The following is a 20,095-nucleotide window of genomic DNA, read 5'->3' on the forward strand; positions in this document are numbered from 1 at the left end:
GGGCAGGATTCCAACTTCTCTTTTCAGTTTTGTCATATGTGTCTAAGTTCTCTCATTTTTGATGATCATATTAGGAAACCAGAGGCTAAAACAATGGTGTGTCACTGTTTTGTGGGAAAAGGATCTGTCTAATGAAGAGCTCTGTGGTTGGGCGGGGTGACTGGGACCAGCACTGTGGCTTACTGCGGGGCAGGCGTGTCCTGGCTAAATTGGCACAGGTGCTACCCGGCAGCTCTGGAAGGCCATCTGCTACTCCTGGGGACCACCTGCTTCGCAGGCCAGGGCCTGGATCACTGAGCTCAACCAGTAGTAGCCACTTCTGAAAAGAGTCATCAGTTCCAAAGGAATCTTTGTGTCTGCATATTTAAAGCCAAGATAATTATTGGTAGTCTCTGCATAACAAATGTAATTTCAATTATACTCTTTTTCTAAATTAAAAACTATTGCTTGTGTGAAATGAGTATTACCAGTTTTTTTAAGTGCATTTTTAATGTTTTTATTCTAGGAACATTAAGAGCATTGAACAAAAGATTGTCCAATTACTATATAATGTTAACAAATATGCCAAATCCTTCATTTCCATGGCAGCAAGTGAAGCTGGAGGCTGTGCAGGCTGATTCTGAGATTTTTCAGCCCCAAGGTAGACAGGACAATATTTGAAAGTGTATGGCTACAGAACAGATTTTTTTGGGGGGAGAGAGCTTTAAAGCAAAGTTACAAGGGGGCTGTCAAACACTTCTTCATGGCTTAACATCCATAACATTAATAATGTGGGTTTTTAAAAAGATTTCTTTATGTGGACCATTTTTAACTCCTTATTGAATTTGTTACAATATTGCTTCTCTTTTAGGCTTTGGTTTTTGGCTGTGAGGCATGTGAGATCTTAGCTCCCTGACCAGGGATCGAACCTGCACCCCTTGCATTGGAAGGTGAAGTCTTAACCTCTGTGCTTCCAGGGAAGTCCTAGTGTTGTGTTTCTTGTGTTGGAATAATGTTGAAACTTCTACTCACACTTAGTCTATTGAATAAAATTAAAAATATGATATAGCCTTCTGGTGGTTTACAAATAAGATTGCACCAAATAAAAGTGTCATAGTATATATGATTATCTTAGTGTTTCAGGCAGAATCCAAAAAGATGGAACTGAATAGAAAAGTCAAACCTGAAGTCCTTATTTCCTCACCTCCCTAACTGGTTGCTGTGGCTTTCATAGCCTGGGAACTTATCAGCAGGAAGTCTAGCAGTTGGAGCTGTCACTATTGTTGATGAAGAGGAGTTGGTTTTTCTTTTTGTTTGGCTGGCATCATGGATAAAAGAGCTTAGGGAAAGTGAATATCCATATGTATGCTCTCTATCTGACATTGTATTACCAGGCTTAGGCTTCTCCAGAGCATTACTTCTTTATATCTGGAGAGAAGCAATTAAAAAATTACCTGCTAAAATGGATCTTGGGTGTTCGCTTTTCTATTTTCAAAAGGCAGGTTGGCTATTTTGCCCTTGAGCCTTAAGAATTGTTGCTGATTGGCTGTTTGTTATTTTTTAATAATATATGGCATGTATCCAAGTAAGCATTCCGATGACCTCGACAATAAAATGTGATTCTTGGCTGCAAGGTCTATTGGGGGATGGCAGGCTGCCAGCCATTCATACATCATTTACAGGTGGCTGTTTCTGACAGGCCAGTGTTAGTTATTGTAAATGAGTGACAGTCCCTATAACTCACCTGTAAGCCTTACTCCGCCTGCCCAGGGCATCCGAGGTTCCCCCGGCCTCTTCACCACACGTGTTCCTCCTCCACGAAGACCCACAGGCACAGACCCTCCTGTGCACACTTCTGCCCACCTGGGCTCATCAAGATGGGGAGCTACCTTGTATGTGATTGACGATAATTAGGTTTCAACTGCCTTCTGATGCAGAAATACACACTATTACAGCACGGCCAATTTTGCTCCTGCAATCTTGCCTGTGAAAGGGTATTGATTCACTCTTTCACATTTTTAAAAGGTCATGGCAATAATTCCATCTGAACTGTGCTAAGTGAAAATAGTTTGTAGAAATAATATGGTTGCTTCTTAGTTCCATTGTAATTGAAAGCCACAATGGCTTGTTTTTTTAGTATATTTTAATTACATGTGTCTCCTTGCCCCATCTTCCCCTGATAAAGTGTTTGTAAAGTTATAAACCAGGTGGTCCCCTGTGGCAATGTCTTCTGACTTTTTGGCAAAGAGGACTTTTTTTGTTTCCCTACAGTATAAGGTGAGGTCTAACCAAAACTCTGGGCCATTCTGCCTTATTAATTTAAGAATTAAAAACAGGAGACTTGAACTTTTTCCCTGACACTGTCATCTGCTGCCTATTTTCATAAGATTAGGATATATTGGCTTTGATGAGCAAGATGCTGAATGTGCTCACTTTCCACAAATTTTCATTGTAGCTAAATAGCCTTTTCTGGGTTGACTTAAAAAAATATTATTCTTGCTAGTTATCAGACCATAATAAAAAAAAATTGGTGGTGAGAGTTTATAGCTCCTGCGGTATACCCACCCTCACAGGTGACAGGAAACTATGAATGATCTGTCATAAATTACTGGAATACTCAGGTAGCAGTTTAAGACTTTTTTCCTACATTTTTAGCTTTTCTGAGGCAAAAGAGTTTTAAAATGCTTGAATTGCATGTTTTGGGAAAGTGGGTGATCAGATTTTACGCTCTAAGCCACTCTGGATCTCTCTTCCAGTGAGGGGGGGGGAGCGGGGAGTCTCAGCTGTTTCTAGTCTCAAAAATGAGCCCGTCATTGTACTTTCAAACTAAGGGGCATAATCTCATCCAGAGCGTGGGGATTTACGCACATAATTACCATCAATGCTAATGGCATTTATGTCTGTACAGCCCTGCACATCAAGATGAGAATATATTTCCATGTCTTCATGCTGTGAAAGTACATTTAATATCATTCATTTTACAACTGATTTTTTAAGATGATGTCCACATTCTGTCATGGCATACGGATGCCTAGTTAAAAGTAAATGGGGGAAATATTGGGAAGGGATGTGATGGCTAAACTTGTTCATGTCGATGAGATATCGCTAAACTCAAATCCATTCATACTCTTTAAATGACAACACTCTAGTCGGCTTTGAAACTGCTGGCACACTTTTCATAGTGTTATAAATTTGTCAGCCTAATGGGACATTTTGTAGATGTTTTCCTCTTTAAGTGCTTTAACAGGAGTAGGTATTCCATTGATCCAAAAATTCAGCTCAGCTTCTCATTTCTGAGAGATGAGAATCATACATTTAATGCCTTACCAGAAATTAAGTGGTGGATGGTGCCCTTCATCTCTTCAAGGAAAGAAAATTCACTCTCTGCTGAACTCTGCTCTCTTTTGGCCTGGGAGCATCTCAAGAGCAGGACATGATTTGAAACTGGAAACATTAGTGATCATTGGAATCTGGGGTGGTTCCATCTCTTCATTGATTATATGATTGTCTTTATTCATCAGGCCCAACAGCCTATTGAATAGCGTCTTCACGTCTATGCTGGCCGAGCAAATTCAGATCCGAGTCTTGATTGATCTCTCCCAGGACTTTGACCATTAAAGCAAAATAATAGATCTATCTATCCTGTCCAATCTCTGACACCCTTATGTTGGAGCCAGCCCAAAGCAAAAGGGTCCTATGCCTAAATCATAAAAATAAGGGGACAGATGTGTGCAGAAGTCCTTCCTGAGAGGGCTGTTTGGGTCTCCTCCAAAGGAACACAGCCTTCTCTGGGAAAAATAGAAGGGCTTCACAAGAGACCTCAAAAGGCAGTGCAAAGGAGCAAGGTCACTTCTGAATGAGCTAAAGTTGGCCAACCGTGCCCAGCTTGGTGACCTCAGGCAAGCCACTGGACCTCTCTGAACCAGTTTCCTCCTCCATAAGATGGAGCAGGATAAATGCTGAGTGTTTTACCACCTTGAAATTTTATAACCAGTGCCTTTGGCTTTTATAAATATTGGGATTACAGTGAATTACAGTGAATAACAAGAAGGAAACACTGATTTCCATGGGATTATGCAGATGAGAAGGTCTAGGGCACTAGATGCCTTGATACAGTAACACTGGTGGATAAGATGCCATCCTAGCGCCAAAGCCCAGGTCCACCCCAAACCCTGATGTGTGATTCCTTTGCATTCAACTTGGTGGCTTGACTAGTAACAGCCCAGCTACTGAAGCTGCTGTCAGTGGCACTGACAAATCCCAAGGGGCAGAAGGTAGAGGGTCCTTGGTGAGGAAGTACTAACCTCATCTCGGTACTAGCCTCTTCCTTGGCATCACCAGACTGGCTTGTGGGTGTTGCTTTACCTCACCAATCACCAACACTCTCTCGGCTTTTTCCTCTTGTGACCACTATTTCCTCAATCATACTAATCACAGAGTTCTTTTTAGCCTTGAAGACATTGCCCTCCAAATTCCCTTGATTCTAGTCATGCTTTGTCTTCACCCAGTGCCCTACAATTGTATGTGGTACATCTATGGCCCCATTCCACTCCACAGGTGTTTTTGAAAGACCATTGCCTCACTTTAATCATGTGAATTCCCTTATTCTCACTTTTGGAAATATCTTCTTTAGCATTAACTCAGTACTTAATTGGGCACCTACTACAGATAAGCATTGGGCAAGGACCTGGGGAGAGCATTGAACGAAACACTGTCTGTGACTTCTAGGACTTGACTTGTTCACATTTGTAAGGTGTTAATCAATTGCAAAGGATATTCACATACATTTTCTGATGTGCTTTCTACAGCAATTTGGAAAAGTACATCTAGCAGATGATATTATTATTTCTATTCAGAGAAAAAATGAAGACAGAAAGAACAAACTAGTTCCTCAAGGTCCTGCAGGTTAGTAGTGCTGAGTATTGCCTCCAACTCAACGTCCTGCGACTCCAGATGTCTTGTCTTATGTCTCCACCATGCACCTGCTCAGAGCCACAAGTCAAGACCAAGGTATTCCTGGCAGGCCCTTCTCAGTGTGTTCCCTGTGTCTGAGATGCAGCTGACCCTGTGAAAGAATGACCCAGGGGGCCCAGTAGCTTAGAAGGGCTGGCAAGGTGTTTAACCCAAGTCCATGCCTTGCTTGTTGGATTTGTGCCTCTCTCGGGTGCTGGGCAAGGGCAGCCATTCACTCCTGAAGTTCCTAAGCTCGCAGCTGTGTACTTTTCGAACTTACACCACTGAGAAATATCAAGGTCAGAACATGATTGAAGAACCTTCTCCCTTCTCTTTTAAGTTGCTGTGCTTATATGATATTGTTTTCCACTAAAGTAGGTTCTCTTAAAAATGAGGTTGAGATCCCTAAAGAAATTGCTTCAATCAGCAGCAGGGCTTAATGACTGTTAATGGGAAGTGGAGATAGGATAGTAAGTGTTACTTTGATTAATAAGAGAACTGCAGAGAATTTAAATTGTGCCACTGATGGATTATTTTCTTCAAGCTTGATAAGCACTTCTCATTTGTTCTTAAATTTGGTCAATACTGTTAAAGGCAGCAAAATGAAGTATAATTAATTCTATTACTGCCGCTCAGACCAAGTGTTACTAAGAAATAGATTATGATGCAGACGACAGTAGAAGTCCCAGAGTTGACAGTTTGATGCTTTGAATACCTGTCACTGCTTGTTAGCCTGAAAGAATGAAGAAAATTTCTGTACCCTGATTTCAAGATACCTAAAACTGTTTTCTCATCTCTGCAGGTTCCACTGACCTAATACAGGGAATATCAATAACGTGATCAACTGATACAGAAATGATCCTGTTTTGGAGGTATGAAGAGTAAATAAAAGATTGAGATATACATTAGTTAAAACCTTAAGAGCTGGATGCTCATTCTGAATTAATCACTAAGAAAATGAGATATTGATTTGATGTTAAAAGAAAGCTTTACATATTTTTCCATTTTCAAAGATTCTGCCCCATATTATGAGCCATGCTTTTCTTTATTTAGCAAAGATACATAAGCAAATAGCACAAAATAATTTTAGTGAATAAATAGCAAATTAATTTTATTCAGAACTTAGTTGATAAGCAGATGTAATTGAAATAAAAGATTTTATTTTAGTATATAATTTTATTTACTACAAGTACTAGTGCCTAGGATGGCATGAAATTAGACCTACATCTCCCCTTGTTTTCTGTAAACAGCAAGAAGCACCAGTGTTTTCTGAAGTTTTTTTTTTCTTGACACCTTTTAAACCCCTTTTAAATATGCCTGTCTATTTATTTAAGGAACATAAATCACTTTATAAGTCATGCTAAGATTCATGCCTGAATGCAGATGGATATATACAAGGTCTTACCTACTGCTTTCGGCATCTTAATTCAGTGATTCTCAGCCTTGTAGTTCATTCTTCAGGGTATCTCTGGTTAATTCAAGGAGTGCTTCCAAGCTCTAAAATGAAAATAAATTAATTCCACTTAACACTTAAAAAAAATTATGTGTCAGTCCTATTTTATGGAATCCACCAAATAGCAGCAGGCTTTTACAATTTCAGAGAGACTGGGAATCAAACTCCCCCTGAATGTGTGTCCTTCTGTTCACTATTTCTATTTCCAAGTCTGGTATTTCTTCCAAAGTGTAGAAAGTCGCTGGGTGAGTAATTTTGGATGAATGTAAAACCAAGTATGTTGGGCTAGTAGTACAGTTATAAAGTTTCTATGAAGTTCAAATTCCGTTATTAAAAATGTAAACCTTATCTATTATGAATTGAGGACTAATTCTCTTGCCCAGATGTCCCATAAACATAATTTCTTAAGATGGGAGAATTATAAGATGTACATTTCAGACCAGAATGTGAAAGTCAAGCCATTGTAGAAGCTTTTGGCTGGAAAATATAACTTTGGAGACAGAGTAAAACTGTGTAGAGAGAGAGCTGGAACCAGAAGACTGTCAGAAGCCCAGGTTCTGAAGCTTCTCCTGCCACTGCAAAGCATCAAATGACCTTGGATGAGTCTCCCAGTTCCCCCAGAACTAAGTTCTTTCCTCTGTAAAGTGAAAGATTGGCCCAACTGGTCTTCTACATCCTTTTACGCTTGAAAATTCTGGTCTTTGAGAAGAGCTCAAGCATGAGATGTTGAAATGATCTTTTTAAAGGTGTTGACTCAAAATGATGTGGTCTGTATAGACAGTAGAAATAGCCACTGTGGTCTGTGGTCAAGCCTGTGGTCTCCTAGGGTAGATAATGCACTCTGCAAGTGCAAGGTGGCCCCCACCACCGTGTACCTGTGCTCCTTCCTGGAGGCAGAACGGTGAGTCGGTCTGACTCATCTCTGCCTTCAAGAAGCTTAAAGGCTAGTGGGGAGGCAGGCAGTAAGCAAGGGCATAAACCATCATGTGAGTGAGACATTCATTCAACAAATACATTGAAGAGAAGCAAACCAGGAAATGTTTGCATGATAAGATGGGGTCAGAGAAGGCTCTCTGACAGGGAGGATAGAGAGTGAGAAAGCTGACCCAGGGTGGAAGCAGAATAAGGGGAAATAGGGAAGGGAGATTTCCAGGCCTGCTTGCTTAAAAGATAAAGGTGGAAATAAGCCCGGATCTCATCTGCATTGTCTCATTGCCTTGTCTGCACTTTTCTTCTCTATTTTATATACTTGTGAGGTGTTCTTATTAACTCAAGAAAAACCGTGCAGAGAAAAGATTGTTTCCATTGCTTTCTACCCAGTCATTCTCACCTATAGCAACTCAGATAATTTTGCCTTTGGTTTCCCAGATTGCTGCCGACAATTCAAGTTTAAAAACCTCGAGTTGGGTTATTTCCATTCGCACTGTATGTCTGTGTTTGCCCATAGAATTTGGTACAACTTACGACTTCAGAATTACTGTATAATGCTCAGAGGTGTGAAACGCCATTTCGAGTAATGCCTTTCTTCAGTTAATATAGATAAATATTGATGGCAGGCAGCAGTAAAACAAGTCATTAAATTCTCCAGTGCAAGTGTATCCCACACATAGCTGGAAGCTACAGACATCACACCAGGCGCGGAGAAAACCACTGCATATAATTGGAGCACTTGCATCCCTCAGCTCCCTCGTGCCAAAATGGAAAACAGGGTTTTTTGGGGGGAAGCACGGGCACCAAGGGGAGAGACCGGGTTGGAATCGCACTGCTGGTCCGTTCTGCCCACTGTCTGTCTGCCGCCGCCCTAATGAGTTCCTGGCTGAGGCAGAAGCCTGTGAAAAATGGCAATCAGCAACAAGCAGAGCCCTGATGCTCTGAAAACAAAGAAACTTTAAAGTAGTAGCCCTATAAAGCCAGCTAAAGAGTTGCAGGGTAACAAACCCCCTTCTCTTTTGTCCTTCGATTGTTTGACAGCAGCGTCTTTGTGCCCCTGCCGCACTAGGCTTGGGTCACCTAGGGGGTGTGGCGGGGCTGGCTTACAGTCCCAGATCACGTGCTTGTTGCTTGATTCCTTGGATGAAAAATGGAAGGCCCTGTTTCCTCATTTTATAACACCGTCCTAAGGATGCCAGCCTGGTATAGATGTTGAAACTCCACAGTACGGGGTACCCTTTCTTCAAGGTGTTTTTAATGGGCTCTGGGTTGTCAAAGACACTGCTCTGATAATGAGGCTGTGAGCCCCGAGTGAGGAGAAAGCTCTGTAATGAGGGAGGCGGACAATTTGTTACAGTGATGCGGTTACTTGGCCATAATATCTTTTTGAGGTTTATTAAATCATATAAAATTTCAATTTACACTGTAATATTCTATAAAAGATGGAGCACACAGAAGTAATAAGTATGACAACATTTCTTTCATTTATGAATTGTATTGTTGATTGTGTTAACACTGCCACATCCAGCAGCAGGATTATTTATGTCGGGACAGTAATTTTCTATCTCCAATTTAATTTTGTAAAAGTTAATTACAAATTAGAATAAAATGAATGCAGTTATGGAAGGCAGTGAAATGCTGAGACAGGATGTTATTGGGGGGGAAATATTGACTCAGGCCGCTTGTGGTGGAGATCACTGTTATAGAAACCCAGGGCTTCTGGTCCAAGGGTCACCAATCCATTTGTTGGATGAAGAGAGGTTCTGGGTTTAATCCATGAGGAAATGAACTGTCCTTGGGGGACCTTAGGGAATATCAGTGGTCGTTCTAGTGAAACCCCTTTCTTTCTCAGACAGGTCACAAAGCTTGTCCCAGTCACTCAGCGCAGAGGTGACAGAATGAGAACTAGAATTCCAGTTTTGGCACACCAGGTTAGTCAACTTTCATTTCACTCCGAGGTGAGTGTAGATTTGTTTCTGCTTTAAAAAGTGGGCAGAGGGGTATGTGGAGAGAGAGGAGGTAGAAAGTTTCTCCAGGTCTTAACGCAAACCAATCTGTGCCCTGCAAGATGGAAAACTGAAATGCATGTGGCATATTCCCAGTCACCTTTTCCTCCCCTGTTGAACTCTTTTTCCATTTCTCCACTGGTAATGACAAAGTTTCTTCAACAGGCTTTCTACCAAAGCCATTGAGCAAAAGAGCCAGTTACAACCCTTCAGGAGTTGCTCCAGCCAACTCAGCCCCCAAGAGAGAAAGGAACACCAGAGACAGAGACCGAGCAGAGTGGAGAGAATTCCCAGGCCTGAACACGATACCCCAGTTCTTCACCTCCCTTCCCTGCCATTTCCCCATGTGCACTATGCTTTTCCCCTGGGACTTGGCCAATCGCGCCTCTCGCTGAGAAGGTGGGTGAGCTCAAATGCGCCCAACCTACATCCCTCCATTTTCACCCCACTCTTCTCAAGCATGTGGTCTCTTTCCCTTCCCATTCTCAATACCAGACTTGCACCATTTGCAATATCAAGATTGACTTGCTAGGTGAAAGACTTTTATATTTAGTTTTTAATAGAGCAAAAGTGACTCTAAATTTGTTAATATTCTTTAGGTTACATAGGACAAATTACAGATAAGTGAATCAGTAATGAAATTTGTAATGAGAATTTCTCAAGTATGAAATGTTGGCGCAAGGAAAGTTAATTGCAGGATTTTACAGCCATTATAGTTTATATCATAAATGCAAAAATGACGAGGGCCATTTAATTACAGTAGGAACACACTAAATTTTTATGGAGTGCCATTTTGTTAAAGAGGTGCTCGGAGCATTAAGAGCAAATACCATCCTAACTGTGGGTCCAGGTAGCTTTCACAACATCAAATAAATATGCTATTGCTACAAAATTGTTCCTTAGATACTGTAATTGACATGATGACTAATGAGATGGGTTTATTCTCACAGCTTCACATACTCAATTTACAGTGTCTGAAAGTTATTTTTTTTTGCTATCCACAGACCTGGAAGGAACCAGAAAAATCCCTCTTGGAAAACACTATCTCTGCCTCTTCTCTAATTAACCTTCAAAAATGCATTTTGAAATATAGAAGTTGGTGCCTGGCATAGAAATTGGATTGTCTCAGAAAAAAAGAAGACCCAAGTGCTAATTTGTTCCTTATTAAATATCTGACATGTCAAAATTGCAGGCAGTTAATGTTTCTGGTGCCTTTCAGCAAGGCTGGAGACAGCATTTCCTGTGGGCCAGGCACAGTGGGGTGGCTCTGAGTACCAGTTACCGCAGAAGCGAATGCTGTCCCACTGCACCCTCCTACCCTAGGTCTCCCTTTTATTCCCCTCACATTCCAGCCAGGGACCTGTGGGCATAAGATGCCGTGATCTCTATGGAAGGAGGTGTCTAGGGGGGCTGACTTAGAATTCTGAAGCATCCCCCATCATTGTGGGTTTAGGGGATGCACCCCCCTCACCTTGTCACCCCAGACCTCAGACACTCCCAGAATAGGAAAAAAGAGTTCACAGTAAAAGAGCCATATTCACTCTGGCCCCCCGAACATGTTTTAGATTGTTTTGGAAAGCCAGAGTAATGGTACGCCCATGTTTTGGAAATCTAGGGTGGTTGTCCTTCTCTCTATTATCCAGTAAAGTTCCCGGAGGGAGATTATTCTAGGCAGTATTTCTTTTCCTAGGAAAAGTAAAGGAACAATATCCGTGGTCTCCCTTGTCTAGTCAATGGAACTGGAAGTTAAGAACTGTTGATTTGCATGGAGTCAGCTGGCAACAGAGAACCATCAAGAGCATCCAGTTCCAGGACAACAGACAGCACACTCAAGGATTTTGGAGAAGAGCAGCTATACATTGGTAACTGGCACAGTGACAAACTGTTAATGGTTGTGAATTGGGAGTACTTTACACTATCCTTGAACTTTTCTGTATGCTTGAAATTACTCGTGAATGTAAAAACTGAAATAAAAGAATATCATTAGCTGAAACTGGCCAAAATAAATAAAAATTTTAAAAGGACTGTTGATTTGGAAAACCTGCATTCCACACCCTGCTCTGCCACGAAGTAACCATGAAACTTTGAATGTTCATCTGGAAAATAAGAATGTAATAATGATCCCAGGTTCCAGGAGATATTGTAAACATCTGATAATTTAGTGAAGAATTTGTAAATATAAGAGCAGGATCTCATATGTTCTTAGCAGCATTGTTCACAACAGCCAAGGGCTAGAGGCAACCCATGTCCACAGATAAACAATGTGTAGTATATACACACAACAGAATATCATTCAGCCTTTAAAAAGGGAGGAGAGTCTAACACATGCTACAGCATGGATGAACCTGGAGGACGTTTCGTTAAGTGAAATAAGCCGGGCACAAAAGGACGAATACCATGTGATTCCACTTAGATGAGGTACCCGGAGCAGTCAGATCCATAGAGGCAGAAAGCAGGATGGTGGTTACTGGAGGAGAAGGGGGAGTTACTGCTTAACAGGTAGAGTTTCAGTTTTGCAAGATGAAAAGAGTTCTTGAGATGGAGGTGGGGATGACGGTACAACAGTGTGAGTGACCGTAATGCCACAAAACTGCACTTAAATGTGGTTATGGTGGTAAACTTTATGTTATGTGTATATATGTTTTGTTATTTCCTTATCATATTAATGTGGATATTTGTTTTGTGTGTGTTAATTTTATTCTAGGTTAGAATTCAGTTCTAATGTTAAGTATTTTGTTGCTCAGATTGTTTCAGCTTTTGTCTCCTTCATAGTTCCTGTGGTCTTTTTTTAACAGACTCATCTTTTTTTTTGGAGCATGTTCCTATTTTCTGGCCCTCAGGATGCTCCAGGCTCATCTTGTGTATTCCACACCTTGGCTGGGAATCAACCACTTCTCCAAAAGCCCTGAGACCTTTCATTGGAGACTAGTGTATAGAGATAGAGCTTTGGGTTGTAGATGTACTCATCATCATTGGGGTGGTATACTTTTAGGCCCTCATATCTAACTCCTGCCTCTCTCTTTCTGTATATATATTAAAAACCATGGATTTATACTGATACTTACGATTCCAAGCTAATACTCCAGGGTTCATTTTATACTGGCTCCTCTTCTTATTTGTAGTGTCAGTCTCCAACAGTAAAAAGCTAGGTCTCATTATCTACAATATATTTACTTACTTGTTCAATTCCACCATATACATAAAGCAATTCCAGACCTGCTAACCCATACTCCTCTGAGAAAGCTAGCATTGGGACTTTCTGGTGATCCACTGGTTAAGAATCTGCCTGCCAGTGCTGGGGATACAGGTTTGATCCCTGGTCTGGGAAGATTCCACATTCCTCGGAGCAAGTAAGCCTTTGTGCCACAACTACTGAAGCCTAGGCGTTTAGAGCCCGTGCTCCACAAGAGAAAGTGAAAGTCTCTCAGTCATGTTGGAGTCTTTGCGACCCCATGGATAGTATTCTAACAGGCTCCCCTATCCATGGAATTCTCCAGGCAAGAACACTGGAGTGGATTGTCATTCCCTTCTCCAGGGGATCTTCCTGACCCAAGGATTGAACCTGGGTCTCCTGCATGGCAGGCAGATTCTTAACTGTTTGAGCCACCAGGGAAGCCCACAAGAGAAGCCACTGCAATGAGGAGCCTGAGAAAGGCAACCAGAGAAAACCCATGCACAGCAACAAGACCCAGCACAGTCAAAAATAAATAAATAAACACTATTAAAAAAAAAGAAAAGAAAAAACCAGTGAGGGAATTCCCTGGTTGTCCAGTGGTTAAGACTCCAGGCTTTCAACTCTCTCTGCCAAGGGCTTGGGTTTGATAAATTAAGATCATGCAAGTTGCCCAGCACAGGCAAAAAAAAAAAAAGAAAGAAAGAAACAGCATTTATACACAGTTCTTTTTGTCTTTAGCCTTAGTATCCAGTCTGGATGCAATAGAGTTAATTCATGTGTTAGTCCTTGTATCCCAGTTTGGGTTCCCCCTACATCTTGGTCCCTTTGAATTATTAATTTATTCACCTATGGGATATGGGAAGCATTACTATGACCTAAGAGTCAAAATTGTACATAAGATGTTCTCAGAGAAGGATGGCTCCCTTCTTCTCCCTCCCATCCTCTCAAATCCCCCTCTTCTCTCCACCCATCCCACCTGCCTCCTGTAGGTAGCCAACATCCTTGGTTTCTGATTTATCCCCTGTGTATTTCTTTTGCCGAAGTGATCAGACATCTGAGTATTTTCCTTTATTCCCTTCTTACACAAAGGGTAGCATATTCTAAATACTCTGGGGCTTTGCTTTTTTTTTCACTGAATAGTATTAATATGACATGGAATCTTTACATGTTTCAAAATGAGGCATGAGTTTCAAAAAGTTGAGAGGTGCTAGGTGGACTGGACAGTCTTCAACCACTTTGAAATATACAGATTCTCATGGAAGACCAGAAAGAGCCAGTCTAGAAGACTAGTCTAGAAAGACTAAATGGTCTTGGCTTTCAGAGATCCTCCAAGGGAACTAAGGAGACAATGTGCATGCATGGCAAAAATTGTCAGCCTTCAGAAAAGAATTGCATCTTCCTGATCTGTCAGGAGAAAAGTATCAGACAGCAACAACTTTATCAATGAAAACTCCAGTGGAAAGAGAGCAAAGCAATGAGGATCTAAGGCAGCTGAAAGCTCCTGGATTTGGAGAAGTCCCGAGGTTTGGCTAAAACGGATCCAGCTTCCAAGTCTTTGCAGGTCACATGTTACTTAACTTCCTCCAGTCCACTCCCTAAGTTGGGTCCCTTATGGCAGTGCTTCTCAGACCTCAGTGTGCACCCAAATTCTCTATCTCTTAAAAATGCAGGTTCTGCCACAGGAGGTATGAAGTGGGGCCCAAGGTTCTGCATTCCTAACCAGCTCCCAGGCCATGCTGGTGCAGCTAGTCCCGGGACCACACTCTTCATCACAAGACTTTGTATTGTCTTTGTGATTCAAGAACCAAGAACTTTAAAATTAAAAAAAATGATAACAGTAAAAATATATCTAGGACTTTCTCTGGAGCTGTTGCCGACAGTGTGGGGTCAGTTCATTTTCAGATAGTTTCTTGGTCCGGCTTCTACTTCTCAAGGGCTATAGGCCTCTTCCTATGTAGACGGTGCTAACTACAGGGTTTTAATCTATTGCACCTGTCGCTTCCAAAGTGGTTCCCTCTGTTTATTTTAGCTTCTTCTGTTTGCTGGTCTCTTTAGTGTCTAATTTCAACCCTGACACAAGGGGGGCGGTGGTGGTCACTTTTTTAGGTTCACTTGTTCAGTCGTGCTGTGGGGAGGGAGGAGACTAGTACAGCCACTATGGAGAACAGTGTGGAGATTCCTTAAAAAACTGGAAATAGAATTGCCATATGACCCAGCAATCCTGCTGCTGGGCATATACACTGAGGAAACCCGAATTTCTTGAAAAGAGACACCTGTACCCCAATGTTCATCGGAGCACTGTTTATAATGGCCAGGACATGGAAGCAACCTAGATGTCCATCAGCAGACAAATGGATAAGAAAGCTGTGGTACATATACACAATGGAGTATTACTCAGCCATTAAAAAGAATACATTTGAATCAGTTCTAATGAGGTGGGTGAAACTGGAGCCTATTATACAGAGTGAAAAGTGAAAGTGAAAGTGAAGTCGCTCAGTCGTGTCTGACTCTTTGTGACCCCATGGACTGTAGCCCACCAGGCTCCTCCATCCATGGGGTTCTCCAGGCAAGAATACTGAAGTGGGTTGCCATCTCCTTCTCCAGGGGATCTTCCCGACCCAGGGATTGAACCCAGGTCTCCCGCATTGCAGGCAGATGCTTTAACCTATACAGAGTGAAGTAAGCCAGAAAGAAAAACACCAATACAGTGTCAGATCAGATCAGATCAGATCAGTCGCTCAGTCGTGTCCGACTCTTTGCGACCCCATGGATTGCAGCACACCAGGCCTCCCTGTCCATCACCAACTCCCGGAGTTCACTCAGACTCACGTCCATCGAGTCAGTGATGCCATCCAGCCGTCTCATCCTCTGTTGTCCCCTTCTCCTCCTGCCCCCAATCCCTCCCAGCATCAGAGTCTTTTCCAATGAGTCAACTCTTTGCATGAGGTGGCCAAAGTACTGGAGTTTAAGCTTTAGCATCATTCCTTCCAAAGAAATCCCAGGGCTGATCTCCTTTAGAATGGACTGGTTGGTTCAAAAGCACCAATTCTTCAGCGCTCAGCATTCTTCACAGTCCAACTCTCACATCCATACATGACCTCGGGTAAAACCATAGCCTTGACTAGACAAACTTATATATATGGAATTTAGAAAGATGGTAACGATAATCCTGTATGCGAGACAGCAAAAGAGACACAGATGTATAGAACAGTCTTTTGGCCTCCGTGGGAGAGGGCAAGGGTGGGATGATTTGGGAGAATGGCATTGAAACATGTAAAATATCATATGTGAAATGAATCGCCAGTCCAGGTTTGATGCATGAGACAGGGTGCTTGGGGCTGGTGTACTGGGATGACCCAGAGGGATGGAATGGGGAGGGAGATGGGAGGGGAGCGGATTCAAGTCAATGTATGGCAAAACCAATACAATATTGTAAAGTAAAAAAAAAAAATAATAATAAAACCAGATGTAATAAAATTTAAAAAAAAGAACCAAGAACTTGTTCCTTCAATATGGAATCAATATGCTTGCCCACAATATGCAAAAAAAAAAAAAAAAAAAAGACACAAGAAAAGCTGACTTATACACTCCCAGCTTTGCATTCTTGTGTTTATGAAACTGTCTGGAATTGCTGATCAGATGAGAAGACAACATAAAAACACTAGAACATGTTTACAAGTGCCTGTGATTTATTGCAAAACAAAATATTTATGTACACTGAAAAGCAGATCCTAAACCTGTATAGATATGCCTGTTGTGTTCTCTGGAGTCAAGGTTGGTGCAGTGGTAAAGAATCTGTCTGCCAGTGCTAAAGGTGTGAGAGATGAGGGTTTGATCCCTGGGTAGGGAAGATTCCCTGGAGAAGAAAATGACAAGCCATTCCAGTATTCTTGCCTGGGAAATCCCATGGATGGAGGAGCCTGGCGGGCTACATCCATGGGGTCACCAAGAGTTGGACACGACTGAACACACACACATACGTTGTACATGGCAGATTCCACACAGTATTTTCTGAGCTTCTCTGGTATGTGCAACATGGGATTGAAGTTAAAAGAACCTTATCTTCTGGTGGATTTTGATTTTAGTTCCATTTGAGGAGGGTTAATTAGACCTTGGGCTTGCTTCTTGATAGCAATCAGTGTGGAACACAGTACTGACTCTGCAAAACCCTCTCCATCTATCTCAGGTTTCCTGAATTGAATTCTTGTTCATGCATATAAAATAAACTCACACACACACTGTAGCTCCTTAATGCCTCTCAAAATGTATTTATAAAATATGTGTGCTACTAAGTCCAAGAAAGACAGGAAACATATTTTTCACACCAGCTCCAGGCCCCTATAGTAAGAAAGTACACATAAAAGAACTTTCCATGGTTACTGTCAATGTATAAGGGTTAGCACACAAACTGTACAACACACTTACTAAGTAAAGAGTGAATTAATTCAAATGTTCTTGGGAAAAAAATGTTTTCTATGTTACCATTAAGCTCTTGCCCAAATCAGATATCTCTGGGACCCGGAGCATACTGTCTTCTATGAAAGCAAGACTTGGCTTGATCTGGCTTTAGACACAATCCCTGGATTCTAGGGAAGTACTGTTGATTCATCCAAGAGCTGCATGCAAGCTTGAAATTGGGGCATTTTCTTTCCTTCATGGACTCCCTCTGATTACATTTGATTTTTTAGCCCAATAATTAGTCTGATTCTGTGGTATGAGGGTGTCCACCTTGTGTCTCAGACCCCTCTCCACGTTGTCCTCCCAGCCCAGGCCCTCCTGTCTCACTCAGTTTATTGCAACAGTCTTCCGTGTGCCCTTGACGCCAGAATTTCAAGTCCCTCTGTGCTGCTGTGCCAGCTGCCACCTCAGGTTCCTTCCACGGGCCACCAAACTGACAACAGACTTTCCCACATGGCCTTCGTACAGCAGCCCGCCTTGTCCTTCTTGTGCACCCATGGGAGCTTGTCCTGTGTTATTACTCCCTCAGTGGCTGCCCCCTCTGAGCCCCTGCTCTTGATCTTCCTTCAGCCTAGGTTTTTACCCCACCCTACCTCCAGTCTTTGCCTACAGTAGTCTCATGCATCTCAAAAAGTCATGCTCAAAGCATTTCCTAAGCCCACAAACAGAAATTATTTTCCTCCCCATTAAGCAATAGCACACAACTTACAAGGCACCCCATCTTGCCTCATGTGTCAGTGCGGCTTGTCTTACTCTCCGTGTGTGGTCATCCTAGTGGGATCACACTGCCAGGTCCCTCTGTGGGTGAGTGGGCCCATAAACTTGTCGTGGACTATGCATATGGGGTAGAAGTGATATGTGTCCCTCCTGAGATGAGCAGTAAATTGCTGGGTGAGTGCTCTGTCTCTCTCCTCCCCGTTCCTGGGAGACCTTTAGGGTTGGAGGTGGTGGCTGCTTTGTCAGGCTGGATCCTTGAGTGACCATGGTGAGCAGAGACTCCCCCCAGCTGACCTGCAGTGGACATGTAGCATAAATGAGAAATAAAGGTTGGATATTTTAAGTCATTGAGATTTTGAAGTTGTTGCAGGCAGCTAGGAATTTTGCCTTTTGACTAGCAACATCTCTGATATCTAACACAGTGAGAATCTGTGGAATTAAGTTTAACCCAACTGCATCCAGTGTTAAATGACAAGGCAGGGACGCCAGTGAGCAGGCAGGCAATGTGGGTGTTGCAGAGTGGTCAGGGGCAGACCCTGTGAAGTCACGCTGCCATTTCTCAGCTTCATGGTTGGAGCAAGGGATCATTGCCCCCTATGCTTTAGTTTCCCCATCCGTGGAGGGCATAGTAACACGACCTCTGTTAGAGATCGAACCTCCAGGTTCTAGTGAGGATCAAGTGAGGTAATACATATAAGCCCTGTAAACAGCCAATAAATATCAGCTGTTGTTAGCGATTCAGCAATATGTGAACCGTGAACTTCCTGATGTTCAAGCTGGTTTTAGAAAAGGCAGAGGAACCAGAGATCAAATTGCCAACATCCGCTGGATCATAGAAAAAGCAAGAGTTCCAGAAAAGCATCTATTTCTCCTTTATTGACTATGCCAAAGCCTTTGACTGTGTGGATCACAATAAACTGTGGAAAATTCTGAAAGAGATGGGAATACCAGACCACCTGATCTGCCTCTTGAGAAATTTGTATGCAGGTCAGGAAGTAACAGAACTAGACGTGGAGCAACAGACTGGTTCCAAATAGGAAAAGGAGTTCGTCAAGGCTGTATATTGTCACCCTGTTTATTTAACTTATATGCAGAGTACATCATGAGAAACGCTGGGCTGGAAGAAACACAAGTTGCAATCAAGATTGCCGGGAGAAATATCAATTTCAGATATGCAGATGACACCACCCTTATGGCAGAAAGTGAAGAGGAACTCAAAAGCCTCTTGATGAAAGTGAAAGTGGAGAGTGAAAAGTTGGCTTAAAGCTCAACATTCAGAAAACGAAGATCATGGCATCCGGTCCCACCACTTCATGGGAAATAGATGGGGAAACAGTGGAAACAGTGTCAGACTTTATTTTTCTGGGCTCCAAAATCACTGCAGATGGTGATTGCAGCCATGAAATTAAAAGACGCTTACTCCTTGGAAGGACAGTTATGACCAACCTAGATAGCATATTCAAAAGCAGAGACATTACTTTGCCAACAAAGGTCCGTCTAGTCAAGGCTATGGTTTTTCCTGTGGTCATGTATGGATGTGAGAGTTGGGCTGTGAAGAAGGCTGAGCGCTGAAGAATTGATGCTTTTGAACTGTGGTGTTGGAGAAGACTCTTGAGAGTCCCATGGACTGCAAGGAGATCCAACCAGTCCATTCTGAAGGAGATCAGCCCTGGGATTTCTTTGGAAGGAATGATGCTAAAGCTGAAATTCCAGTACTTTGGCCACCTCATGGGAAGAGTTGACTCATTGGAAAAGACTCTGATGCTGGGAGCGATTGGGGGCAGGAGGAGAAGGGGACGACAGAGGATGAGATGGCTGGATGGCATCACTGACTCGATGGATGTGAGTCTGAGTGAACTCCAGGAGTTGGTGATGGACAGGGAGGCCTGGCATGCTGCAATTCATGGGGTCGCAAAGAGTCAGACACGACTGAGCGACTGATCTGATCTGATCTAATAGTTATTTTAATTATGATTTTCCCCTAATATTTATTTGGCTTCATTGGGTCTTTGTTGTGGCACGCATGTCTTTAGTTTCAGCATGTGGGATCTAGCCTGGGCACTCCCCCTGCGTTGGGAGTGCAGAGTATTAGCCGCTGGACCACCAGGGAAGTCCTTATTATTACTATTATTTTTATTAATGTAGTCAGTTTCTCAGTAGTACAGTAGTATTTAGTGCAACTTAACATGGGACTGGACAAAGGAGAAATATCTGGAAATCAAGTAGTGTCAGCACTAGTGATCCGACAGCCAGGGACAGAAGACCCCACGCTGAGGCCTATCCAGGGGCCAGTGCAGAAGAGGCTGCCCCGTCCCTGCTGGCCCCGCCCCCGCCCCCACCACCTGGTTCCCACAGTCTGGTAACTTCAGGTAGCCCAGGCGCTGAGCTCTTCACACCTAAGGGCAGAGGAACCAGGACGATGGC

The 20,095-nt window shown here is 42.6% G+C and overlaps 1 long non-coding RNA gene across 3 annotated transcripts in view; it reads left to right on the top strand.

The window, feature by feature from the left end:
- Positions 1-16,295, top strand: part of LOC133246229 (uncharacterized) — a 24,096-nt gene extending 7,801 nt beyond the window's left edge. Inside the window, exons 1-5 of one of the 3 annotated variants that reach the window (XR_009735957.1) lie at positions 1-4,989; positions 5,735-5,804; positions 9,168-9,246; positions 9,487-9,720; positions 10,326-16,295. The exon at positions 1-4,989 is cut by the window's left edge and continues 7,801 nt beyond it. This is a non-coding gene — a long non-coding RNA (uncharacterized LOC133246229). Of the gene's footprint in view, positions 4,990-5,734; positions 5,805-9,167; positions 9,247-9,486 lie in introns of all 3 variants that reach the window. The other 2 variants (XR_009735958.1, XR_009735956.1) reach the window with 2 other exon arrangements.
- Positions 16,296-20,095: the final 3,800 nt, after the last annotated feature.

This window comes from Bos javanicus, chromosome 4 (assembly GCF_032452875.1).
Source record: "Bos javanicus breed banteng chromosome 4, ARS-OSU_banteng_1.0, whole genome shotgun sequence".
NCBI classification, from domain to species: domain Eukaryota; kingdom Metazoa; phylum Chordata; class Mammalia; order Artiodactyla; family Bovidae; genus Bos; species Bos javanicus.